The 27,660-nt window shown below is 45.2% G+C and overlaps 3 long non-coding RNA genes across 3 annotated transcripts; all 3 read left to right on the forward strand.

Annotated features, from left to right (window-relative positions):
• The first annotated feature begins 390 nt into the window (after positions 1-390).
• On the forward strand, positions 391-1,766 carry LOC105353793. The gene is made up of 3 exons (XR_002872097.1): positions 391-470; positions 692-781; positions 912-1,766. It is a non-coding gene; the product is annotated as an uncharacterized LOC105353793 (long non-coding RNA).
• Positions 1,767-8,522: 6,756 nt separating this feature from the next.
• LOC110014862 lies at positions 8,523-8,920 on the forward strand. Its single transcript, XR_002289864.1, has 2 exons — positions 8,523-8,668; positions 8,751-8,920. It is a non-coding gene; the product is annotated as an uncharacterized LOC110014862 (long non-coding RNA).
• A 4,461-nt stretch (positions 8,921-13,381) lies between these two features.
• Positions 13,382-13,728, forward strand: LOC111946398. Its single transcript, XR_002872101.1, has 2 exons — positions 13,382-13,476; positions 13,559-13,728. It is a non-coding gene; the product is annotated as an uncharacterized LOC111946398 (long non-coding RNA).
• The last annotated feature ends 13,932 nt before the right edge of the window (positions 13,729-27,660 follow it).

A 27,660-nucleotide genomic window follows, 5' to 3' on the forward strand; every position in this document is an offset into this window, starting at 1 on the left:
AAACTTGTTGCTGTATGCTGCTTCATGGTCTTATCCCCCTTCCCCTCCTATTATCACCCCCTACCCCCCCCTCTCTCTAGCGTCCCTCTCTCTTCTTCCCCTCTTTCCTTTTCCGTCCGGTCCAACACCAAAGATTTTCAGACATGATTGAAATTAATAAAGTTTGGCCTCAATTACAAAAGGGGTTTATTCAGACATACCTTTGGTTTGTCAGAAGATTAATAACCCCTCTTGTTAAAGCAAAATATGTCCAACACAAGAGGCCCTCAGCTCTCGTCTGTCTGCCCAGCTGTTGGACAGGACAAGTTAAAAAAAAAAAAAAAAAAAAATGAAATGTCCTTGGCTGTCATGAGATGAAGGCGTTCCCTACAGACATGGAACAAAGTTCTCTGTGAGCCCCGCCCACTTTGAGTCTGATTTAAGGATGAGACTCAGCCTCAACCAGCAGAACTTCAGCTTCAGCTGCTCTGGTGAGTTTTCTTGATGTCCTGCTTTCATTCATTTGATTTTTTCATCAAACGTTCTTCTAGAATGTCTCCATTTCTTTCAAATGATGCTGTGGTCTTTGTCCTGTTTTAGTTCTTTAGAAAGTTCTTGGTTTTTGTGTATTTTCTACAGACAAATGTTAGGATCTTGGTGTGTTTTAGGCTAGGAGTTGGTTAAGATTGTTGGATTTTCTAATCTTTTTCAGTCTGGTCCTGCTCCAGACCGTCTTCAGAGGAAACAACTTCTCCCAGAAGTCTAAGGGAAGAAACTTTTGCTCCTTTTGCAACAAGCTCAGGTTTGTCAAATGGATCAAGTTTGAAAAAGTCATTTGGTTCTGCTGTGTTTTTATAATGAACAAAGCAAAAATATCTGCTTCTTTATCTTCATTAACTGTCATTCTAAAAAAGACATTTTTTCTGTTTTAGAGGTTTAGCTTCAAGTCAACGACAACATGTCATACGAAGCACCACTCATCATTGTTGGTGGACAAGGAGGATACCCGTTCAGTTTTAATGGTGCAGAAACTGGATCTCTGCTTAAAAAGCTGGATGTGTGGGTCGGACCAACCCAAGTGAGATGTATAACGGTCTATATGTTTGACGGTGTTCAAAAGACATATGGGACAGCCAGGGTAGCCGGTGATAAAATGGTGTCCTTCACTTTTGAGGATGACGAATTTTTTTCCTCTCTCAGTCTTTGGCCCAACAATACTAAAACTCGTCTGGGTGACATTAAATTCACAACATCGAAGAACCGAGCATTTGACACTGGTAGGCAGTCTGACAGCCAGTCTGACGAGGAGGCTATGGTACCACCAACACCAGTAGATGTTGGCTCTGGATTGTGTTTTGGAGTTCAGGGCAGGTCAGGAACCGAAATTGATGCATTTGGGTTCCTGTTCATCAAAGTTACTAAGTGAACCGGTTCTAGAGGGCTAGATGGTGAAACAACAACCTGTGTGGGTTCAGCTTCTTCTCTTTGATTTCTTCATCTGGTTTGTGTTTTTTTCTTTGGACTTTTACTGCAGTTTTCTGAATGTTTCCATCAGATTTTTGGATTTGCTGTCATTTTTCCTGCTGTACTGAGAAACTCCTGATGGTTTTCCTGTTATTGTCACTGGAATCCAATGTTTCTGTTGTCCTCATCATCTCTTCTGGAAATGGCATTCTATCAGTAAATCTTGTTGGTGTGGACGCTGGAAAAAGCCCTTCAGTTCATGTCAAATCACTGTTTGTGCTCATCTAGTCTGTATGATTTGGAAAATAAAAACCTCAACCAAATCAGGAGTGCTATGAATTCTTAGACTGAACACAAATACATGTTGAAACATTTCTACCAGTTTGTGAGCATCCCTAAAGATGTAGGGGTTTAAGCCCCTCCCACAAGGAAGGTGACGGCAACACCAATGTCACGTCTGGATGATGCCGATGCCGACCAATCACAAGAGACGGCAGCTCAACAGCTCCAGAACAATAAGGAGGTCAACAGAGACGTCTTTCAAGAAAGAGAACCACACACACACACACACACACACACACACACACACACAAGCACACACACACACACACACACACACACAAGCACTAGTACACACACACACACACACATGCTGATGTGGGGAACCACTGGGAATGAATGGCGTCCCTGGCTGAACTGTCTGTCAGGGAGGTCTTCCCCCCCCCACATTCAGGAGAACATTAAACAATCACCAAGGGAAGCTGGAGACATTAAGTCAGAGTCGACCATGTTCTCCATCTATATTCTCTGCTGCTGTTCAGAGCTGTGGTTGTGAGGTCTCTGGTTCCTGTTGCAGTGGCAATTCCCATAGCCGGTGGTGGACACTGGACCTGATGGATGCCATCAAGCTGAAGGAGTCCAGCCGAGTCTGGCTGGCTTGTAGGACTCCAGAGGGAGCTGTCAGGTACTGGCCATCAAAAGGAAGCTTCAGCCAAGGTTGTGTGGAGGCCACTTCATCCTGAATACACCTGTTCTTTTTCAATTCCAGTTCTTTGCATCCTGAGGCTCAATTGCTGCATTATGATTTCCCCTTTACTTGCTGCAAAGTGAAGCCACCAGAAAACTAAAACTAAACTGAATTCAGGCCTCTCCCACACTGAAAGCTGAGACAGGTTATGTACAAAACACAAATATTTTATTATAAAAATACCATTGTTAAAAGACCCAGAAAGACACAAACCCTAACACCACAAATGATAGGTCATACCAGAGCCAGAACACCATCCTCCTACAGTTCCAGTGTTTGCTCCCCAGATTCAGCAACAAGTCCTGTTGGCCATGCCCATGGCGTCCACCAGCAGAAGCTGATGCCCTTCTGTTGTCCGGTGTGGGAAAACTTCAGGCTCCAGAGGCATCTGGTGAGTTATTGATGGACGAGTGAGGAGAAATCCCCAGGTGGCTCCATAGTGCAAATGTGCCATGTCAGTCAGCCGAGTGCGAGGGCAGATGGCAGCCAGCTGCACCACAGCAGCTACAAGAGCATGGTGCAGCCATGGAAAACAACGCCAGCAGCAGCAGCCATCGCCAACACCCAAGCAGTGATGTAAACCGTAGCATCAAACACTGGAGCCAAAGAACAACGGGGACTACAATGGCACACAAGACAGCGGCTCCTACAAAGAAAACAGATGAAATACTAAATAATAAATGTAACTTACACACACAGCTTCTGGGGCTGCAATCAACCAAATCTTCACTGTGCTGAGCAACTTTTGAGGCGGGACTCAGCAAAACCAGCCTGAGGCTGCGCTTAGCCAGTTCCACCCAAAAGCAGCAGGTCGATGCAGATTCTCGCACTGCCAGAGGGAAGTCACCTTTATAAACCCTCTGCAGGTGAGGAGCTGGTGGACACAGGACGAATCAATTTACTAAACGGTACTCCACCTGCCACACAAATCTTTGAATCCATCAAGGCTCTCCTCAAGCCTGCTGACACTGAATTAACTCTTTTGAGGAAGAAGAGGATGAGGACTTTGGAGACGGGCTATCTGTCACCTGATCTTTAACCACTAAGGCAGTAAAAGAGCTCCTGAGTTTCAAGGTGGGGGGGTGGGATAAGCTCTACCCCGAGTACCTCAAGTCTCTGGTTGCTGTGGGAGTCTCCTGGCTGACATATCCCTTTTCAAGAAGGGGGCTGGTGTGCTGGGGCTATGTGTTTGGTGGATCTGGAGAAAACATTCAGCCGTGTCCCCTCTGGTGTCCTGTGGAGGGCGCTCTGGGAGTACGGGGTCCAGAGAGCCTTACTGTATGGTGGCTGCCCTGGCTGAAGCTCTTCTCACAGAGGTCGCAGGCGTATGGCTTTTCTCCGGTGTGTACATGCACATGCAAATTCAGGCTGTTCAGAAGAATTTGTCTGCCCTGAAAAGAAAACGGGACCTTTTACTGGAAAAACTCTTCATCAGAAATGAGCAATTATCTGAGGAGAGCTGTGTTTTGCACTGGGAGCTGCTGCAAGACATGGAAGTGGCCTTGGAGGAAGAGAGCCGACTCAGAAAGACGTGTGAAAAAGAACTGCAGAGATGTCAGCAGTTGGTCCAGGCAAAGGCTAAAAAAGTCCAGCAGGACCTGGAGGAACAGGCCAACCTGGAACATCAACTCAGCACAAAACTGCAGCTGAAGATCAAACTGGCAGAAAAACTGGAGTCTCAGGCAGCAGAGCTTTCTTAGGTCACAACAACGCTGCAAGCATTCGTCCCACCTGTGGAGTCTGCAGACGTCACTGAAGAGGCACGAGTGGACAGAGTTTCAGAACCACAGCTGGGTTCTGGACAACAAGAAGTTCCAGAGCCTTCCAAAAAGTGCACGAAACGTAAGAACAAGAAAGCCAAGGCATTCCCTGCCCCAGAGGAACCAGAAAGCTGTGACTCAACGGACTCAGCAGAGACAGAGACCTTTCCTGAAGAGACTGAAGCCAAAGCTTCACTACCAGATTCTTTGGAGAATGTGTTTGAGGAGGCATCAGCCCAAACTGAAGAGTCAGAGCCAGAGCGGGCCTCAGAAAAACAACCCACTGCAAATCCTCCCAAAAGACACAAGAGACCTGTGGAGATGGACACCACAGAATCTCCTCCCTCTAAACAACTGAGGATCTGCAAACCAGTCCCCATAAGGACACGTCTGGCCAGACGCATAGCGGAAGTCAACGCAAGACTTAGTCAGAGGACATCAGACAAAACTGGCTTAGAACTTCCATGGACCTTCACTGACAGTGAGCCTGAAACTGAAGCTTCACTTCCAAATCCAGTCAGCATAACCACACCTCCTACCGACCCAGAGAGTGAGCCAGAATTAGATGCTTCTCCTTCACAAACATTGGAGAACATCTCTGAGGAGGTTCCAGTCCAAATGAACACTGAACCATCCACCAATGAGAGGGAGGAAGTGGAAAGTTGGGACATTTCTAATGAAGCAGTCGTGTTCCAACTTCTGGGAGAAGAAACCAACTGTTCCAGCCAATCAGAGCCCCCCAAAAAGCCAAAGGTCTGCCTCTGGAGTAGGTTCAAAAAGGCTCTGACACCAAGAAGTACAAGAGTGACACTCCTGTGGTCGTCCCGGATCAAAGCTGTCCAGAGATTTAAGAGGCAGCTGAAGATCTGCTTCAGAGTCCATCTGTGGACGATCAAGACAAAGACTCAGTGCTTGACTCTCAGTCTGCTGAGTCTGGATTGGCTGAAGAGGAAATGTCTGACGACAAAGAAAAGTCTGATGACGAAGAGCAGGAAACATCAGATGATGAAGAAGAGGAGGAAATATCAGCTGATGAAGATGAAACGTCAGCTGATGAAGATGTCAAGTGTTGTGATCAATCTGAAGACACAAGTGGACAGAAGATTTCCTTGTTGAGAAGATTTAAAAAGGTGCTCACGCCAGCGAGCAAACGCCAGCAAACGCCAATCTAAAAAAAGATTGAAGAACTAAGACTTGAACTAAACCAAAGTCGGGTTTTCTCCTTGTGCTCAGGTTCGCCCTTAAAAAAATAAAAATATATATATAAAAATATTTTTTTATATTTTTAATTAATTATTTAAAATGTTTTTTGAAATTTTCATTATCTTTTATTAAATAACATTTACATTTTTTTAAATGTTGAATCTGTTTGGGTTTTCTCCTGGTGCTCAGGTTCACCCCTTAAAAAAATCCTTTGAAGATAAAACGGACAATTTTAGATTGATCCCAAAGTGGAAAGATAGAAAAAAGTCATGAAAGAGGATGGAATAAATGAATGCATGGATGAATGAATAAAGGGGCGACTGTGGAGCAGCGGAAGGGCGGTCGACCTCTGATTGGAATATTGCAGGTTCAATTTCCATATGTCGAAGTGTTGTTGGGCGAGACACTGAAGACACCTCGCCTCTGGTGGACGGTTGGCCCCAGTGTTCAGCAGCGCCATCAGCGTGTGAATAAGTGAATGGGTCTGTGACTGTAACGTGCTATATCAGTTTATGCCATTTAAGCTTTGAAAAATGAATGAATGAGAGAATGAATGAGTAATGCAACCACAAAGGGGCACCACCCAGTGCTCTCTTGTGCCGGTCCCAAGTCTGGATAAATGCAGAGGGTTGTGTGAGAGCAAAAACCAAAGAAACATGTGAATCACAAACACAGATGACTTCATGTATGTCTCACAAACTTCTCTGTATGTACGTGTCATCAAGATTCTGTTACATGGCTGCACTGCCGTCACTCTACTCCACGCACACCCTGGGCTCTGAAACTCAGTCCTCAAGTGTTGGAGTCCACCCAGGTGGATGAGAGAGTCATGTCACTTTGCCTTCAGGTGAAGCATAGGCCTCAGGCTATGGTTTTGGTCTGCAGGCCTAGACAGCAGTTATGACTACCCAGCCTTGGCCCAAACCCCCCGCGATGGAACGTTGCTTTTGGGAAAAGTCATCTCACATAGTTGGATCCACTCCACGAACAGTCTTGGCTCAGAAACTCAGCCCCTCAAGACGGGTTGGACTCTACCATTCTGGAGCTGCTCCTGGTGGGAACAGGCAGGTTAGTGGGGCTAACTCCTGAACCCGCAGCGCAGCCCCCAAGTGTTGGAGTTCACCCTGGTTGACGGGAAGATCATGTCCCTTCGCCTTTAGGCGCGGGACAGGTCTTGGGTTGTGGTTTGTCCCAAACAAACATCATGTTCAAACACACCAGTGTCCATAAACATTTGGTACAACAACACAGATCGATGAGAGACTTTGAAGTTCTTTCAAATGACATTCTGCCGTGTGTCTTTGACAGTCAAGGATTGAGGAGGGGCAGACCTCAGACCAGCTGTGACAGAGTCTGTACATAAATAACATCAATTTTGTGAATAGACTTTGTCCTGTTTAGGGTCGCTGGGGCCTATCCTAGCTACTGAACCAGTCCAGTCCAGCAGAGTCAAACACAAACTCTCACAAAGACACCAGAGGAAGCCTCAATGACAATTTCAAACGTTCTTCCTGAAAGAACTAAAACTCTCCTCAACTGTCAACCTCCAAACATCTAAAGAAGATCTGAGCAGTTTGATGATCTAAAAAGAACTAAATGTGTCTAAAACTCTGATTTAGGACTTAACCGCTGGAAAGAGGAATCTCTGGGAAGCAAAGCTACGGAAGCATCTGACTGCAGAAATGAAGGAGGAGAAATCCCAGAGGGTTTCTGCCAAACCGTCTGATGTGTTTTTCTGTTTCGCTCTGACCGTCAGTGAGTTTGAGAAAACAGATGATCATTTATTTTTCCTTTAGGATAAATGGAATTAAAGGAACAGAAGGGGTGTCTCAGATCTTTTCTTCGTTTTTATTCTCCTTTTGGTTTCTTTCATTTCTAGTCATTTATTATCTCAGCATGAAACCAATCAATAAAAGAGAAACAGATCCAGTGAAACCGTGTGCTTCTGGACCTCAGCTGTCTGCTGGGTTTCTCCTCAGACGTCAACAGGAACATGGATCATGTTTCTGTCCTTTTAATAAGGCGATGCTTCAAAGAACTGACTTAAATTCTGTGGCACGGTCGGAGCAGAAAAGGTCTGCAGATTGCAACTGTTGGTCAGCTGATCGGAGCGTGGACGTCTGCTTCACGTCCAGATGTTTCTTCAAGAAGCTTCAACTGTCTTTTGGCAAACAAGAAGCTCATGGAAAATGGAAGTGCAGCCGAGCATCGTCCCTGCAGAGTGAAGAATCTCTGTGCAGACGTTTGATGAAGGACGGAGGAAAGGGTCTCCGTCTTCTCCACTGACAGATGAAACTGTCTTGACAGGACTTCCAGGTATCCTGAGCCTTCCTGGTGAGGGAACATTCAGCTCTACGTTGTTGATGAAGAAGGGTTCTGAACCCAGATCCAAGCCGTTGTTCCCAACCTGCTGGCAGAGAGTCGTTCTCCTCTGAGTCACCCATCTCTTTTTTTATTTTGATTTTTTAACTTGTCCTGTCCAACAGCTGGGCAGGCAGATGAGAGCTGAGGGCCTCTTGTGTTGGACATATTTTGCTTTCACAAAAGGGGTTATTAATCTTCAGACAAACCAAAGGTATGTCTGAATAAACCCCTTTTGTAATTGAGGCCAAACTTTATTAATTTCAATCATGTCTGAAAATCTTTGGTGTTGGACCGGACGGAAAAGGAAAGAAGGGAAGAAGAGAGAGGGATGTTAGAGAGAGGGGGGGGTAGGGGGTGATAATAGGAGGGGAAGGGGGATAAGACCATGAAGCAGCATAAAGCAACAAGTTTACTGGTTGTTAATCATTATGGTAAGGTTCAAATGTAGAAAAAAAAAAGAAAAAAAAGGGGCGGAGCCTGTCCACACACACACTCAAATGTTATAAACACACCTGCTAGCTGCAAAAATGTCCACCTTTCGACATGTACACAAAACAGATAGTGTTCACACGCATACTTATGCCTTAAAACCAACTAGTGTGAAATATTTCAGTCATTCAGTCATGCAAACTGTTAGTGCAAAGGTGAGTTAACACCAGTGCTCAGGTGAGTGTTTATGTTCTTCTAAAATGGATGGTGGAACGTGAAAAGAAGGAGGGTGTCATGGTGCCTCTGTCAGACTCCTCCCCCTCCAGCTTGGCTCCACTCTGCTCCTGATTATTCTCCAGCTGCCGTCACTCAACTCATCAACCTCTGCTGCTTAAAAGGAGACCCAATGCCAATAATCAGCGCCAGATCGTTGCCCATTTTGGTGACTAGCCTGGACTCGTCTAGCTGTAGCACATCTTGTTGAATTTCTAGTTCTAGCACTAAATCTTGTTTCCTTGTCCCAGGAAACCGGTCCAAGAGTGACGTCAGCACAGTCTCCAGCCTGCTGTCGGGAAGGATCAGTGAACTGCCGCGTCCGCACCTCCAGCCGTGCCACAGACTATCCATCTGGATCACCTCTCGCCAACCCTCTTTGCCAGCCTCAAAGAAAATAATAAATCCTTCTTACCTGCCACGTCCCGGACCTCTTACTGGGTTCCAGCATCTGGGTTCGCCCTGCCTTGAAATCATGACAGAACGATCTGGCCCAACCCCGGACCCAGCTGACCCGGAGGGACTCCGCTACGCGGTCAGTCAACAAGGTATCGCGTTAGGGCGTCAAGCCGACGCACTTTCTCAAGTTGCGTCCGCCCAGCAGGAACTATTTCAGCGCCTGGATAGTTTAACACAGACTTTAATGGATTTATCTGGTCGGGTAGCTAGCCCCGCTGCTACGGCTACGCTTCCGGCTCCTAGTAACGCCGTCACTTCCGTTTCCTCTCCAAGCCCGGAAAACTTCCGGTTGCAACCTGAGCCATTCTTCGGCGACGTTGAGGCATGTGGTGGCTTCCTACTCCAGTGTCGTTTGTTATTCCAACAAGCTCCTAATTATTATCAGTCCGACCTTAGCAAAATAACCTTGGTTGTTAATTCTCTTCGCAACAAAGCCTTACAGTGGGCTCAGGCGTTCTTAGCAGTCAACCCAACTTCTCATCTCTCTTTTGAACATTTCATACGGGAGTTTCAGCTGGTGTTTGATCATCCTAAAAAGCAGGAGGAGGCCACACGTAAGCTGCTAACCCTGAAACAACGTAACCAGTCAGTCAGCGACCATGTCATAGATTTCAGGATCCTGGCAGTGGAGGCAGGATGGACCGATCCCGCGTTACGAGGAGTGTTCTTTCAATCCCTGAATGATGACATTAAGGACCATCTATGTACGCAACCGGAGACCCACTCGTTTGAGGATCTCGTCACCGCTGCCCTGCGCTCAGACACCCGCCTAAAAGAGAGACGTCATGAACGGACTACACATCCCCGCAAAAGTCCCGTGCGTTCAGCCCAAGGTAATGCGCCGCACTCTTCACCTGCTCACACGTCTGAACATTCCAGCAGTTCTCCTGAGGAACCCATGCAGATCGGGCACTCCAAGCTCTCTTCCGAGGAGCGGCAGAGACGTCGAGCTGAAGGTGCGTGCTTCTATTGCGGTAAAACTGGACATCTTGTCAATCAGTGTGTAGTACGTTTAAACTTTGCAGCCCCCCGCTAGACGACAGGCCGCGGGCGGGTGATAGATCCCCTGTTTCCAAGCACTTCCTCTATGTTCCTGTCAAGTTATGTCATGCATCCAAGATTGTTGAGTCCCAGGCCCTCATTGACTCTGGAGCTGAACAGAGTCTCATAGACCAAAGCCTTGTTTCTCGGCTGTCTCTGCCCACAGAAGAACTTCAAGTCCCGGTCAAAACCGCTGGTTTGGGGGGTCAGCATCTGTCTATCATCACTCACCGTACCAAACCCGTTCTTCTCGTCACCTCCGGCAACCATCGTGATTCCACCCGGTTTTTTGTTACCCACTCCCCTCAGAACCCAGTCGTATTGGGGTTTTCGTGGTTACAACGTCATAATCCTCAGTTGGATTGGAGTAATCACCGGCTTACTGATTGGAGCAAATTCTGCCTCGCTAACTGTATGCTCTCTGCCATTCCTTCAGTGGACGTCACCCCGGTGATTACTCCTGAGCAGATTGATCTTTCTAACGTCCCTGAATGTTACCACGATTTACGCACTGTCTTTAACAAATCCAAAGCCAGTTCGCTTCCCCCCCCACAGGCCGTATGACTGTACCATCAACTTACTGGAAGGCGCCCCCCTTCATAAGGGTCGACTATTTAATATTTCCGGGCCCGAAAAGGCCGCCATGGAGAGTTACATACAGGAGGCCCTCACCTCCGGTCACATTCGTCCCTCATCTTCCCCCGTCGGTGCCGGGTTTTTTTTCGTACAGAAAAAAGAGAAATCTCTCAGGCCCTGTATCGACTATCGCGGACTTAATCAAATAACCATCAAAGACAAGTACTCTCTCCCTCTCATTAGTTCCGTTTTCGACTCCATCCAGGAGGCCCGCATCTTTTCCAAACTTGACTTACGTAACGCTTATCATCTGGTCCGGATTAAGGAGGGGGACGAATGGAAAACCGCGTTTAGTACTCCCCTGGGTCATTTTGAATATCTTGTCATGCCCTTTGGCCTTACTAACGCCCCTGCAGTTTTTCAGCGTCTTGTCAATGACGTTCTCCGACTTTATCAACCGTTTCGTGTTTGTCTATCTCGATGACATTCTCATCTACTCCAAAGACCCCAGTCAACACCCAGCTCATGTTCGTCAGGTTTTGCAAAGGCTCTTAGAGAATCAGCTATTCGTCAAGGCCGAAAAATGCCAGTTCCACTCATCCGTCATCCCTTTTTTAGGGTATATTTTCGAGGCAGGCGGTATCCGTCCATATCCAGCTAAGATCGAAGCAGTTTCCCAGTGGGAACCCCCCACCACACGCAGAAAACTACAGCAATTTCTCGGATTCGCAAACTTTTACCGTCGTTTCATTAGGAATTATAGTAGTATCGCCGCTCCACTCACCCAGCTCACATCTACCACCAGATCTTTTCAATGGAACACCATGGCCCAGCATGCTTTTGACACCCTCAAAAAACTTTTTGTGTCTGCTCCCATCCTAATACAACCTGATCCTACCAGCCAGTTTGTGGTAGAGGTCGACGCTTCGGACACTGGGGTTGGGGCGGTCCTTTCCCAGCGGGAGGAGAAAACCGGGAAGCTCAAACCCTGTGCTTTTTATTCTAAGAAACTCACCCCCACAGAAAGAAATTACGACGTGGGAAACCGTGAACTACTCGCCATCAAACTTGCTCTGGAGGAGTGGCGGCACTGGCTGGAGGGAGCGGCACAACCATTTATAGTCTGGACGGATCACAAGAACCTTGCATACCTCCGTACTGCTAAAAGATTGAACTCTCGTCAAGCCCGCTGGTGTTTGTTTTTTGACCGTTTTAATTTTTCCATTACCTACAGACTAGGCAGTCGCAACATAAAACCAGACGCCCTTTCCCGCCAATACAGCTCCTCCGACGATCCTGACTCCGCTACCAACATCATCCCCTCCACATGCATAATTGGGGCACTCACCTGGGACATCAAGACTAAAGTCATTCAGGCTCAAGGTGAGGACACCGACCATCCTGATCCTCCTCCTGGTACCTTGTATGTGCCTCGATCTTTAAGGTCCGACGCTATTACCTGGGCTCATGCGTCTCGCATCGCCTGTCATGGTGGTGTAGCCAGAACTCTACATCTTCTCCGTCGACGCTTCTACTGGCCTTCGATGGCCAAAGACGTCAAAGAGTACGTGGCTGCCTGTTCGACCTGCGCCCGCTCCAAAACTTCCAACCGTCCTCCATCCGGTTTGCTCCATCCACTGTCGACTCCCAGCCGTCCTTGGTCTCACATAGCTGTCGACTTTGTCACTGGCCTTCCCGTCTCTCAGGGTAACACTGTAATCTTGACTGTCATTGATCGTTTCTCCAAGTTCGTGCATTTCATTCCCCTCCCTCAGTTGCCTACAGCCACTGAAACTGCTGACACTCTGGTTCACAACATGTTTCGCCATCACGGGCTGCCATCGGACATCGTCTCAGACCGCGGACCCCAGTTCGTGTCTCAAGTCTGGAAGGCCTTCTGCACAGCCTTGGGCGCCACCATCAGCCTTACTTCCGGATACCATCCCCAATCTAACGGGCAGGCTGAGCGTGTCAATCAGGAGCTCGAGGCCTCCCTTCGCTGCCTCGTTGACTGCAATTCTACGGACTGGTCAAGGTACTTGGTTTGGGCTGAATATGCACATAATACTCACCCTTCCTCCGCCACAGGTCTGTCTCCGTTTGAGGCTGCCCTCGGGTACCCACCACCGCTGTTTCCCTCTCATGAACTGGACTTGGCAGTGCCCTCGGTTCAGGACCACCTCAAGAGATGCCAAGACATCTGGCATCTAACCAGGGCTGCTCTCCTCCGCACCAAGGAGAGCAACTGCCGTACAGCCAATCGTCGCAGGGTGGTGGGCCCTACCTACCAGCCAGGTCAGAGGGTTTGGTTGTCCTCGCGGAACATACCCATTCATGCCACCTCTCGGAAGCTTGCTCCTCGTTATATTGGTCCCTACACCATCGAGAAGGTCATCAGTCCCTCCTGTGTCCGGCTACGATTACCTGCGGCTCTCAAGATTCACCGTTCATTCCATGTGTCTCAGCTCAAGCCTGTTCAGGACAGCACACTTTGCCTGCCTTCCGCATCCCCACCACCCGCCCGGCTCATTGATGGTGCGCCTGCCTATACGGTCAGCCGCATTCTGGACATCCGGCGCCGGGGTCGTGGCCACCAGTTCCTGGTGGATTGGGAGGGTTACGGTCCAGAGGAACGCTCCTGGGTCTCCCGTTCCCTCATCCTGGACCCTTCCCTGATCTCTGACTTTTATCGTGCCCACCCGGATCGGCGTCCGGGACCGCCTGGAGGCGGTCGTTGAGGGGGGGGTACTGTCATGGTGCCTCTGTCAGACTCCTCCCCCTCCAGCTTGGCTCCAATCTGCTCCTGATTATTCTCCAGCTGCCGTCACTCAACTCATCAACCTCTGCTGCTTAAAAGGAGACCCAATGCCAATAATCAGCGCCAGATCGTTGCCCATTTTGGTGACTAGCCTGGTCTCGTCTAGCTGTAGCACATCTTGTTGAATTTCTAGTTCTAGCACTAAATCTTGTTTCCTTGTCCCAGGAAACCGGTCCAAGAGTGACGTCAGCACAGTCTCCAGCCTGCTGTCGGGAAGGATCAGTGAACTGCCGCGTCCGCACCTCCAGCCGTGCCACAGACTATCCATCTGGATCACCTCTCGCCAACCCTCTTTGCCAGCCTCAAAGAAAATAATAAATCCTTCTTACCTGCCACGTCCCGGACCTCTTACTGGGTTCCAGCATCTGGGTTCGCCCTGCCTTGAAATCATGACAGAGGGAGAGTGCCCAGCCATCCCCACCCCAAGACCCCCACCGCAGCAGCAGCGGCAGCCGGAATCCCCCCAACGCCACACGGGAACCGGCAGGGAACAACCGCCGCCCGGGCGACCAAGCCCGCCACCCAGGCCAGGGCCAGCAGGGCCGCCGCAAGGCCCCCAGAGCCCAGGGACGCACGGAGGGAAAGAGAGCGCCCATCTCTAACATCCCTCTTTCTTTTTCCCTCCTTTTCTTTTCCGTCCGGTTGAACAGAAAAATATAAGCAAGATAAATGAAGTTTGGTATAAATGACAAAAGGCATTATTTCAAATATACCTCAAAAGATTCATAACCCCTGGGGTAACAGTAAAATCTGTCCAACACAAGAGGCTTTCAGCTCTCATCTGTCTGCTCAGCTGTTGGACAGGACAAGTTAAAAAAATAAAATAAAATAAACAATCATGTGAATTTGGGTTTCTAGTCAGGTCCAGACAAAATAACGGCTGATGTTATTCCAGTTGAAATGAATCTGCGACATAATGTTTTCATCACGTATTAACCTGACCATAACCCTTCTTCTGGGTCCGTTCTGCCAAAGATGAAGCACTGGCTGCATGGATTTAAGAAGCCATAAGCAACATCCACTTAATAATAATCATAAGAATAATAAAAGCCCGTTTAGAAGATCATCTGTCTCTATGTCGGAGCTCTGTCTGTTTACAACAGACCTCATAATTTCTTCTTCAACGGTTGTATTGCCATTTGTCCGGGCTAATCACTATCTTACACGCCATCGTGACGTCATTATTAGTCGCCGGCCACGAACACTTATTGCAGGCTGAACAGTTTTTGTACCTACACCGGTTTTAAACAGACACATCCAGTCTTCTGCATTTATTTAAAGCTACATTTTCTCACCAGTTTCTGTTTGTGGAATTTTTTTTATATTTTTCCTGCTTTTCTTGGGTCAAAAACAAAGCGCCAGCTCCGGAGTTGACCTGACCGTGTGCAAATCAGATTGCTTCCCGTCGTTACAGCGAGTATTAACTGCTGATAGAAACAATAGAAACTGGTTTTCAAAATGTTTCTGATGCCCTGAAGGTTTGAAAGAGGTTTGTGGGAAAACGTGGGATATTGTGGAGCCACTCTTATTTCTTCCAAATGTTCTCATGAAACATAATGAAATATCAACTAGGGCATCAAAACAATAGAAACAAAACAATAGAAACATGTTTTAAAATTTGCCTGATGCCCTAGTTGTATTTAAAACCAGTTTCTAACTAACCTTTTGGTGTTGTTTAACGGAAACAGTCATGCTGCTGCATCTCTATTACAGAAATGACAACAATAGGTTTTTCAAAGCTTCTCTGGTTTTATTTTGTCACAGATCATTTGTGATAAGAACTTTTGGAGAACTGCATGAAGCTAAATGCTTCCTTTTTTCTAGTTAAAACACTAAATTGTTTTAAATAGTTTTGGAATAGACCAACTAACAGAGACGTTTAAGAACAAAAAGATTCATTGTTTTTTTCTTCTGAAATGGTCTGAAAAGAGACTCCTTTATGTCTCTGCCCCCGTCTCTGCATCATCATGATCATTCGATGATGCAGAGGAACCAGGGCCATTCCATGTAAGGCCTTATAGGTTAACAGGAGGATCTTGAACTTGATTCTAGAATCAACTGGGAGCCAATGGAGCGAAACTAACACAGGAGTGATGTGATCTCTTCTGCTAGTTCCAGCTAACAATCTAGCTGCTGCGTTCTGAACAAGCTGGAGACTTCTTTAGGAACTCTTAGGACACGCTGCTAACAAGGAGTTACAGTAATCCAGCCTCGACGTAACAAATGCATGGATGAGTTTTTCAGCATCACTCTTAGAAAGTATATTTCTGATCTTAGCAATATTCCACAGGTGAAAAAAGGCAGTTCTACACGCCTGAGATATGTGAGCCTTAAATGATAAATCCTGGTCAAGTAAAACCCCAAGGTTTCTAACTGTGGAATTGGAGGCTATACTTATGCCATCCAGGGAGACTATCTGAGCAGACAGAGCATCTCTGAGGTTTTTAGGACCAAGTATAATGACCTCAGTTTTTTCTGGGTTCAGGAGGAGGTCATTAATTGTCATCCAGGTCTTGATGTCACTGATGCAGGCGTTCAGTTTCTCTATCTGGTCATTCTGGTCAGGTTTCATGGATAAATACAACTGCGTATCGTCGGCATAACAATGAAAATTAATGCTGTGTTTCCTGATTATTTCAATTTCAATTTATTTGTTTGGAGGATAAGCCCCTTGAGATGTGAGATCTCATTTTCAAGGGGGTCCTCAACATACAACAAAACAAGCAAATACCGACAGATACAGTTGAGCAAACTTTATATATGTCAAAACAAAGAAAAACTTAAAATTTACAAGACAACGAGCAGGCACACACACACCCACCCACACACACACACACACACACACAAACATTGACATTTAATGCACTTACTAGCAATAAGTTTAAGGTAAGGAAACAAACATAATAAATAAAAAGCAGAAAAGAAATCAAATTAAATCAAAAACAGTTACATGATTGTTGGAGATATACTAAACAGGCATTTTTAAATGCAAAGAATGAGGTTAAAGAGCGAATGAATGGAGGAAGATTGTTCCAGTCAGAGGGTGCCTTGTAATTAAATGAATATTTTCCGATTTCTTTTTTAACTCTTGGAACAACAAAAAAGATTTGATCTGCATGACGTAAATTATAAGAACACTGAAAAGGAATTAGATATTCTTTGAGATATTCTGGGTAACTGAGGTTAATACATTTGAAAATGTACAATAGCCAGTGAAGTTGACGTCGGGAGGAGAGGGGAAGCCAGGACAGTTGCTGAAACATTAGACAGTGGTGAGTTCTAAACGGACAACGAAGAATAAACCAATGAGTTATATCACTAGAGGAGACACGCCCGCTTTAGAAGCCTGGCCGACGGTGGCGGAGCGCGACGCCATCTTGGTGAGGTTGATGACGCCCACATGACAATGATTTCTATTGCTTTAAGTGGTGTCTAAATAGCTTTTATATACAATATATATTTTATATTTATATATATTTATACATATATGTAAATATATTATATTTATATATATAATATATATATAGATACATCATTTGTTGTTGTTAAAGAAGAGAAACAGTCAGCCTTATAAGCTCAAACTTTAATGAAAGTGCATCATTGCAGGACTTCTTACAAATAAAAAAATTATTACAAAGAATTTCTTAACATTACAAGTTTTAGACATCTTTGACATGTAATTTAACTTATTTAGAAAACCCAACAACAACAATAATAATAATAATAATAATAATAATAATAAAATAAATAATCAAAAGAAGTCCAAAAGTGAACAATAGATTTACCCTAAAAATAAAACAACAAGAACAACAAAGAAAACCAATAGCTTTATACTTATTCATGTTAGTGATCAGTTTGTGTAACACAGACGTTATGGTGTCGGGTTTCAAGCAAACAGTCTGGCCTCTTATCTAAATGTGTTTCCACAAATGTTTCTAACATATCCAGACTGTATTGCTAGTTGGTACCACAGTGATCCATCTGGGTTAGCTCTTTTTATTGCTAAGATCCACTTTTACCTGAAGTCTGAATCCATTGGAAACCTGCAAGAAAAGTTCAGTCACTGAGTCAGAAATGTATAAATCTATATTACTATAATAGCCTAGTTCGCTGTATACAGGTTTAGCAAAATAAAATGTACATTTATGTCGACAGCAAATTATCCGTACATCATGCAGCATGTTGATAACAGCCCTGCAGCATCATGCATGTCAACATGTGTTCTATTAATGAAGCCCCTGCAGCATTAAAAGATAAAAATTCCAGTACTTACCTGTGAAATGATATACCTTCCTCCTTCATGGACTCATTTCTCTGATTTTGGCAGTTGAAACCCGCACAATGAACTGGTATTATGCAAAAAATGTGTTCACATGCATGAACTGCAGCAGTAACATGAACTCACCAAGATGGTGGTGCTCTCCTCCCATGAGGAACCAGGTGATGTCTCCTCTAGTGATAGAACTCATTGGAATAAACCTACACAAGCTATTATAAATAACATTCAGTGGTCGGAGGTTAGTGAGAGTAGTGTTTTGATAAATTATGTCACCATAATCTAGAGTCGGGTTAATCAGATGTGAAATAATTTTCTTCCTGACTGAGAGACTAAAACAATTGATTGATAGATAAAGTTCAATTCAATTCAATTCAATTTTATTTGTATAGCCCAAAATCACAACAACAGTCGTCTTGATGGGCTTCGAAGTAAAACATGAACTCAAAAGGATCATGAGTACAAAGAGTTCAATAGGAAAATACAAAAATGAACTAACAAACTGACTAAGCTATACTGGCATCCCTGCCCTTAGACCCCCCTTCACGGTAAGGAAAAACTCCCCAAAAAAAACGGATTCCGGAAAAAACGAAGAAACCTCAGGGGTTTCCACATAAAGGAGGGATCCTCCCCCAGGACGGACAGGGGATTTACCAGCTTTCTTAGAGAAGAATTAACTTAACTAAATCTACAACTACATGTATAAAGTCCAGCAGACGAGCTTCATCCAGCCGTGGTTGTGGGGACAGTCAAAGGCGCGAGTCGAGCCGGAGACAGGAACCACAGCCAGGTGTAGGAGCAGGAGCAGAGGCGAGGTACTCGGTCAGGTACAGAGCAGAGACGAGCCAGAGATGAGCCAGAGGCAGGATCCACAGCCAGGTGTAGGAGCAGGAGCAAAGGCGAGGTAAACGGTCAGGAACTGGAGCACGGATGAGCCAACTGGAGTCTGGAAGCACTCCCACTCCCCAGGAGGGGAGAGGAAAAGAGGGACAATACATGAATCGCACTGCACCAAACAGAGACATGGAGAACTAAATGATAAATTATGATCAAGAATAGAGGAGAGGAAGGGTAGAAGTAAAAACAGGAAAGAGGACAGAACCCCAGTGCACCATAGTTACCCCAGCTTCAACTTCTAGCAGCCTTTTAAAAGAAATAGTTATTATTAAGTTTAATTTAAACAAACTAACATTAAGTTAAATAATCTCTGAATACTAACTAGTCTGACAATAAGCCTGTCCAAAGAGGAATGTTTTCAGTCTAACTTTGAATGTAGAAACTGAATCGGCCTCTCTTCCATGAGCTGGGAGTTTATTCCATAAGACAGGGGCTTGGTGACTAAACACTCTACCTCCAACCGTACTTTTACTAATTCTAGGAACCACAAGCAGTCCTGCATTTTGCGAGCGAAGTATTCTGATTGGTTGGTAAGGGACTATGAGGTCCTTAATATAGGACGGGGCCATTCCATGTAAGGCCTTATAGGTTAACAGGAGGATCTTGAACTTGATTCTAGAATCAACTGGGAGCCAATGGAGCGAAACTAACACAGGAGTGATGTGATCTCTTCTGCTAATTCCTGCTAACAATCTAGCTGCTGCGTTCTGAACAAGCTGGAGATTTCTTAAGGAACTCTTAGGACACGCTGCTAACAAGGAGTTACAGTAATCCAGCCTCGACGTAACAAATGCATGGATGAGTTTTTCAGCATCACTCTTAGAAAGTATATTTCTGATCTTAGCAATATTCCGCAGGTGAAAAAAGGCAGTTCTACACGCCTGAGATATGTGAGCCTTAAATGATAAATCCTGGTCAAATAAAACCCCAAGGTTTCTAACTGTGGAATTGGAGGCTATACTTATGCCATCCAGGGAGACTATCTGAGCAGACAGAGCATCTCTGAGGTTTTTAGGTCCAAGTATAATGACCTCAGTTTTTCTGGGTTCAAGAGGAGGTCATTAATTGTCATCCAGGTCTTGATGTCACTGATGCAGGCGTTCAGTTTCTCCATCTGGTCATTCTGGTCAGGCTTCATGGATAAATACAACTGCGTATCATCGGCATAACAATGAAAATTAATGCTGTGTTTCCTGATTATGTTTCCTAGGGGTAGCATATAAAGCGTAAACAGGATCGGTCCCAAGACTGAGCCCTGTGGGACTCCATAGTTGACTCGAGTGCACTGAGAGGAATGGCCATTTACATAAACAAACTGATACCTATCGGACAGATAGGATTTAAACCACTGGAGAGCAGATCCTCTGATCCCTATGTCCTGCTCTAGTCTATGGAGTAAAATACCGTGGTCGATAGTGTCAAAGGCTGCACTGAGGTCCAACAGGACCAGAATAGAAAGTAGACCCTTTCCTGAGGCCAATAACAAGTCATTAGAGACTCTAAATAGTGCAGTTTCCGTACTGTGGCGGGGTCTAAACCCCGACTGAAAGTCTTCAAAGTGGCTGTTGTCCTGTAGGTGGCAGTAAAGCTGCTTAACTACAACTATTTCTAGGATTTTAGAAATAAAGGGCAGGTTTGATATTGGTCTATAGTTGGCCAACATGCTAGGATCCAAACTGGGTTTTTTCAGAAGAGGTTTAACAACTGCATATTTAAAAGACTGTGGCACGTAACCCGTTTCCAGAGAGGCATTTATCATTGTTAATATGGGATCATTAATTAGGGGAAAAGTTTCTTTAAAAAGTCTAGTGGGAATTGGGTCTAACAGACACGTTGAGGATTTGGAGGACGTAATAATTGATGTTATTTCCGCTTGATCCACAGCAGTGAAGCAGTCTAATGTTACAGAGGTTTCTATGGATGCCTCCATTTCTACCGCTTCAGCCTGCTCTGGGCTGATAGTAGGAATAACTTGATTTAACTTATGTCTAATATTTGAGATTTTACTATCAAAAAATGTAAGAAAATCATCAGAGCTGAGAGAAACAGGAACATGTGGTTCTACTGAGCTCTGACTGCGAGTTAATTTAGCAATAGTGCTAAAAAGAAATCTTGGATTGTTTCCATTCTCTGATATTAAGGTTGAATAGTACTGGCTTCTAGCTCTACGCAGAGCTTTTTTATAATTTAATAGGCTATGTTTCCAGATATCCAGAGACTGCTCTGAACCGGAGCGGCGCCATTCTCTTTCCAACTTACGGGTTTCTCGTTTAAGAGAACGAGTTTCAGCGTTAAACCACGGTGCTACTCGGTTTTGTCTGACGAACTTAGGTTTCAAGGGGGCAACAACATCGAGTGTACTCCTGAGGGCTTGTAAGGCATCATTAACAAAGTGGTCATTTATACTAGGACTGATGCTATGGGAGCTGGACTCAGAGTATTTTCTCAGAATATCACTAAGTACTGGCTGAACTGTGTGTTTAAACTCAGACACAGAACGGTCAGTTAAGGTTCTTTTAAGCTGTTTCTTATTCACTGGGACAGAAGGATGTTCCAGTGTAAACTGGAAGGTAATCATAAAGTGATCAGAAATGATGGGGTTAAGAGGAAGGACAGTCAGCTGGCTGATCTCTATCCCATGGGTTAGAACAAGGTCCAGGGTGTGCTTATGACAGTGAGTGGGTTCATTCACACTTTGGGTGAAACCAACATCATCTAATAAAGCTGCAAAAGCCGTTCCTAGGCAGTCACTGGGGTCATCAACATGAATATTAAAATCCCCTAATATTATAGTTTGATCAGAATCTAAGACAATAGTCGATAGGAAGTCGGAAAACTCAGTTAAAAATTCTGAATATGGGCCGGGGGGGCGATAAATAATTATGAGTAAAACAGGTTTTCGAGTTTTCCTGTTAGGGTGACTTAAAGACAATATGATGCTTTCAAATGAATTATAAGCATTTTTAACTTTAGGGCTGAGAAGTAAGCTAGACTGTGATATTACTGCCAAACCACCTCCTTTCCCTGAAATCCTGGATTTCTGATAGTTAGCATAAGTGGGGGGGGTTGCTTCATTCAATCTAACATAGTCATCCTGTTGGAGCCAAGTTTCTGTTAAGGCTAAAAGACTAAGGTTTTTATCAGTAATTAACTCGTTGACTAAGAGGGACTTGGAGGAAATGGATCGAATGTTTAATAAACCGCATTTAATTACATCATAATTCTGCTTGTGAGAACTGCTGTCTGTCACTTTAAGGTTTCTATGACGCGCTCCTTTCATTTGTCTTTCAGCACATAAGCTAAAGCTAGGACCTGCTTGACTTTCCCTGCATGGGTTTTGCACCGGCACTAACCCTAAGGGAGGCTCAGAGGAGCGTTTTACACTGCTGCTCTGCGCCCGGGTCTCGTCTCTGGATTGTCAGGTTAACAGACTAAGGCTAGCACAAATGTTTCTAGAGAGAAGAGCGGCACCGTCCCGGGTGGGATGGACGCCGTCTCTCCGCATGAGACCGGGCTTCCACCAACGCCGTTTTCTGGGCACCATCTAGAAAGCCATGATGATGATGATGATGATGAAATGATGAAAAGCGGCTGTACATTTCATCACTGACTAAGTTCGGCAGGGGACCAGAGAAAATTACAGTGTCGGACATCGTCTTAGCCAGTTTGCACAACCGAAACTACGTTTAACTTAACCACCTCCGATTGTCTCCGTCAACATCATTACCGCCTCCGTGAGTCACGACTCGACGGAACCTGGACTTATTCTGAGCTAACATCCTAAGGTTCCCCTCGATGTCACCAACTCTGGCCCCCGGATAACACCTGACAGTAGCCGTTGGGAGCTCCACGTTTCTAACTTCAGAAAAGCCTATAACCAGAGTTGAGGGTTCAGCGGGTGTGTCGCTGAGGGGGGAGAACCTATTACTAACGTGGAGTCTCGGGTGCTCTAAGTTTTTGCGTTTAGCACTATGTTTCCTCCTGAAAAAGCTCTTCATGAAATAAATAAGCCATTGTGAAAAACAGCAACATGAAATAAAAACAAAGCTACTTTGGAAAATATTGATTTTGAAATACGAGCTTCTGAAAAAAGACAGAATTATAATAATATTCCACATGATTAAAAATGAATATTTTAACATGTTGTTTTAAAATAATAAACAGGTTTTTAAAGCAAAATGAAATATATTGAATAATATAATGGCTCATTTAAAATCAGTGTGCAGGTTTTTCACAATTTCATGATCTTTTTATATATTTATAAGAGATTTATTGGTTTATTGTGTATTTTCATGAGGCCAAATTTATTTATTTAATTAAATATTTATTTATTTAATTATGAACAGTATAGGACTCCATATAAGGGAGGCTCAGAGGAGCGTTTTACACTGCTGCTCTGCGCCCGGGTCTCGTCTCTGGATTGTCAGGTTGACAGACTACGGCTAGCAGAAATGATGATGAACAGCGGCTGTACATTTCATCACTGACTAAGTTCGGCAGGGGACCAGAGAAAATTACAGTGTCGGACATCGTCTTAGCCAGTTTACACAACCGAAACTACGTTTAACTTAACCACCTTTGATTGTCTCCGTCGGGCATCATTACCGCCTGCGTGAATCACGACTCGACGGAACCTGGACTTACTCTGAGCTAACATCCTAAGGTTCCCTTCGATGTCACCAACTCTGGCCCCCGGATAACACCTGACTGTAGCCGCTGGGAGCTCCACGTTTCTAACTTCAGAAGAGCCTATAACCAGAGTTGAGTGTTCAGCGGGTGTGTCGCTGAGGGGGGAGAACCTATTATTAACGTGGAGTCTCGGGTGCTCTAAGTTTTTGCGTTTAGCACTATGTTTCCTCCCAACCGGTACAAACCCCTGACTGTCTCCCGGCTGTTGGGAGGGCGCTGGGGTGCTAACTAAGTTAGCCCTGGAAGCGCGGCCTGCACTACGAGTAACGACCTGGCTAGCCGGCTTAGCTTCCACTGTGCGGAGCCGCGCTTCTAACTGCTCCAGCCTGGCCTCCAAGTCTAACACAAGACTACACTTAACACACCTACCGCTATCTTCACTAAAGGAGGCAGGATCATCACTAAACATATGGCACATGGGGCAGGAGAAAGGAGGAGAGGCGGAAAGAGTGGTGGCCATGCTAGGTTCTAAGCTAAGGCTAGCGGTGTTTAGGTAAAGAGAAGTGGTTTATTTAGCAAAATGAGAAAAGTGAACAGCAAGCGGTTTAACAGTAGTGTATTCGCTAATAAAAGGTGCTAGATGTGAATATTAAACCAGATAACCCTTAGAGTAAGCAATAGTAGTCAGGCTAATGCCAAACAAGAAAGCAGCAGTCAAACACGACTAACACTGGAAAAGCTCACTCGGAAATGACTTCACAGGAAGGGACGTCATTTCCGTCAACTGAGGATCTGCAAACCAGTCCCCATAAGGACACGTCTGGCCAGACGGAGAGCAGAAGTCAACGCAATACTTAGTCAGAGGACATCAGACAAAACTGAAGCTTCACTTCCGAATCCAGTCATTATAACCACACCTCCTTCCGACCCAGAGAGTGAGCCAGAATTAGATGCTTCTCCTTCACAAACATTGGAGAACATCTCTGAGGAGGTTCCAGCCCAAATGAACACTGAACTATCCAACAATGAGAGGGAGGAAGTGGAAAGTTGGGACATTTCTCATGAAGCAGTCGTGTTCCAACTTCTGGGAGAAGAAACCAACTGTTCCAGCCAATCAGAGGCCCCCAAAAAGCCAAAGGTCTCCCTCTGGAGAAGGTTCAAAAAGGCTCTGACACCAGCAAGATGGAGGAAGTACAAAAGTGAGACTCCTGTGGTCGTCCTGGATCAAAGCTGTCCAGAGATTTCAGAGGCAGCTGAAGATCTGCTTCAGAGTCCATCTGTGGACGATCAAGACAAAGACTCAACACTCGCCTCTCAGTCTGCTGAATCTGGATTGGCTGAAGAGGAAATGTCTGAAGACGAAGAAAAGTCTGATGACGAAGAAGAGGAAACATCAGATGATGAAGACGAGGAAACATCAGATGATGAAGAGGAAACATCAGTTGATGAAGATGTCAAGTGTTCTGATCAATCTGAAGACACAAGTGGACAGAAGATTTCCTTGTGGAAAAGATTTAAAAAGTTGCTCACGCCAGCGAGCAAACGCCAGTTCAAAAGAAGATTAAAGAACTAAGACTTGAACTAAACCAGATTCAGGTTTTCTCCTGGTGCTCAGGTTCATCCTTAAAAAAATCCTTTGAGGATAAAACAGATTATTTTAGATTGGTCCCAGAGTGGGAAGATAGAAACAATGTAATGAAGGGAGATGGAATGAATGGATGGACGAGAAATTGTAGTTTTTTTCTTGTGGGGTTTCTCCTGGTGCTCAGGTTCACCTTTAAAAAAAAAACAAAATTTTGTCTTTACCTTTTTATCGACCTCTGGAATATTGCAGGTTCGATTCCCATATGTCGAAGTGTCCTTGGGCGAGACACTGAAGACACCTCGCCTCTGGTGGACGGTTGGCGCCAGTGTTCAGCAGCGCCATCAGTGTGTCAATGAGTGAATGGGTCTGTGACTGTAGTGCACTCTTTAAGTTTACGCCATTTAAGCTTTAAAAAATGAATGAATGAGAGAATGAATGAGTAATGCAACCACAAGGGGGCACCACCCAGTATTCTCTTGTGCCGGACCAAGTCTGGATACATGCAGAGGGTTGTGTGAGAGCAAAAACCAAAGAAACATGTGAATCACAAACACAGATGACTTCATGTATGTCTCACAAACTTCTCTTTATGTACGTGTCATCAAGATTCTGTTACATGGCCCACACTGCCGACGGCGGAGGAAGCCCCCAGAAGAGCTGGAGGAAGTGGCTGAGGCGAGGAAAGTCTGCTCCCACAACCCTGTCCTGGATGAGTGGAGGAAGATGGATGGATGGATGAATGGATGGATGGATGGATGGATGGATGGAACATCTGACGGATGAAAAAACCTGAAAGATACTTGTAATGTATCCAAATATAATTTAATCTTGTGAATTAATGCAGCTTTATTTTTCTATTACTCAAAAACTTTAGGTGAACCAAAGTGCTTCACAATAAAAGACAGAATAAATTTTTAAAAAATAGGTAAATTAAAAACAAAATTAAAATATAAAAATGAAAAAAGCTGTCAGCAAAAAAAGACAGAAAAAAACAATATAACAAATACTAGAAAGTAAAAAAATCACCGACTACTGAGTACTGAAAGCCATTCTAAAAAGGAAAGTTTTAAATTGACATTTAAGCTGGTAAGGTCAGATATCAGGCAGAGTTCTGCAGGAATGTTATTCCAGAACTGAAGGTCGGTGATGGAAATGCAGGTCATCCCAGTCTTTCTGTCGTGACCTCAACACATGCAGCAGATTTTGATTAGCAGACCTTCAAACTCTAGAATGGCTGCAGACAGTTACAAATAAACTGGGGTGAGGCCATGAAGAGCTTAAACCCCCCCAGAAAAAGTTTCTATTGAATTCTGAAATGAACTGGAAGTTATTAAAATGAGTCCTGGAGGGATGCCTTCTGGATGTTCCAGTTAAGAGTGGTGTTGCTGCGTTCTGGACTGACTGCAGACCAGTGTGACATTGTGATGTTCTCTTCAACTTTTCTGATAGTAAATCCTGTGTTTTGCAGCACATCATGGACTACAGCAGCAGATCCAGTAACAGCAGTAGCCCAGACAGACTGCCAGATGACCTAATTGCATTCTACACCCGCTTTGAGACTTCCACCCCCCACACAGAGGGACCTAAACAAAATCTTGTTCAGACTCCTTGTCATGGTGCCTCTGTCAGACTCCTCCCCTTCCCCTATCTGCTTGGCTCCGGATTAGAGCAGCTCCTGCTTCCACTCAGCTCATCTTCCGCTGGCCTTCATAAGGAGATCCAGGACCAGGATTCATCGCCAGTTCGTTGCTCCTCTATGGTGCATAGCATGGCCGCCACGTTCATAGCCAGTCCTTGTTTTGCTCTTCTCTAAGCCTTGCTCTCCGTTGTCTCCAGGATTCATTCAACACGAATGGTTGCAGCAGTCATCCTCCCCTCGGATCCAAGCCACAGAAAAGCTCATGTCTCACCACGAGCATCTGCCTCCTTATGGTCGTTTCCACCAGTGACGCCACAGGCCGCAGAACCGAACCATCTCTGCCATCAGTTTCCCCCAGGGACGCCATAGCTCCGCCAGGACCCATCTACTAACCAAGAATCAATATTAAAACCTCTTTTTCTCACCCACAAACTCACCTGTGTTTCTTCCGGGTTCCAGCGTCTGGGTCTGTCCGTTATGTTAGCCATGACACTCCTCACTGTTTCATGTTGTGCAATAACAAATCCAGATGTTCCTCTTTCATCAGTTCCAAAGTAGACCATGACTCCTGGAGTAACGTGTAATGACCTGAACACCTTTGGGGTCAAACATGGTGTCTGTTCACGGACAAACCATGACGAGGTCCAACAAGAGAACGCAGCTCCGGTTCAGAGCAGGGAGGCCGTTCACATCACATAAACCAACTCTATGACTTTTTCATCTAAGGTGGACACCATTGGAATTGTTCCAAGGACCTTCTTTTAGTTTGAAAACAACATTTGCTTAGTCTTGTCAGCATTGAGAAGTCATTTTACCCAAATAAGTGAATGCTGGACAGCAACAACAGCTTTCTGCTGGGTTTCAATCGCCTGAGCAAGAGTTCATCCATAACAGTAAATAACTGTGTCATCAGCATAAAAATGCAGATTAGCATCAGAGACGTTTTGACCCATGGCATTGATTTGGGCGGCCATGGTGCAGCAGTAGGGCGGTAGACCCATGATCGCAAGATTGCAGGTTCGATTCCAGCACGCCCATGTGTCGAAGTGTCCTTGGCCAAGACACTGAACCCCACCTTGCCTCTGGTGGGAGGTTGGTGCCAGTGTTTGGCAGCACAGCCGCCATCAGTGTGTGAATGTGTGTGTGGAAGGGTGAATGGGTTTGTGACTGTAAAGCGCTTTGGGCCTTTGAAAGACGGTAGAAAATCCTATACAAGTATACACCATTTACCATGCACAAAA

This window comes from Oryzias latipes, chromosome 19 (assembly GCF_002234675.1).
Source record: "Oryzias latipes chromosome 19, ASM223467v1".
In the NCBI taxonomy this organism is placed as follows: Eukaryota; Metazoa; Chordata; class Actinopteri; order Beloniformes; family Adrianichthyidae; genus Oryzias; species Oryzias latipes.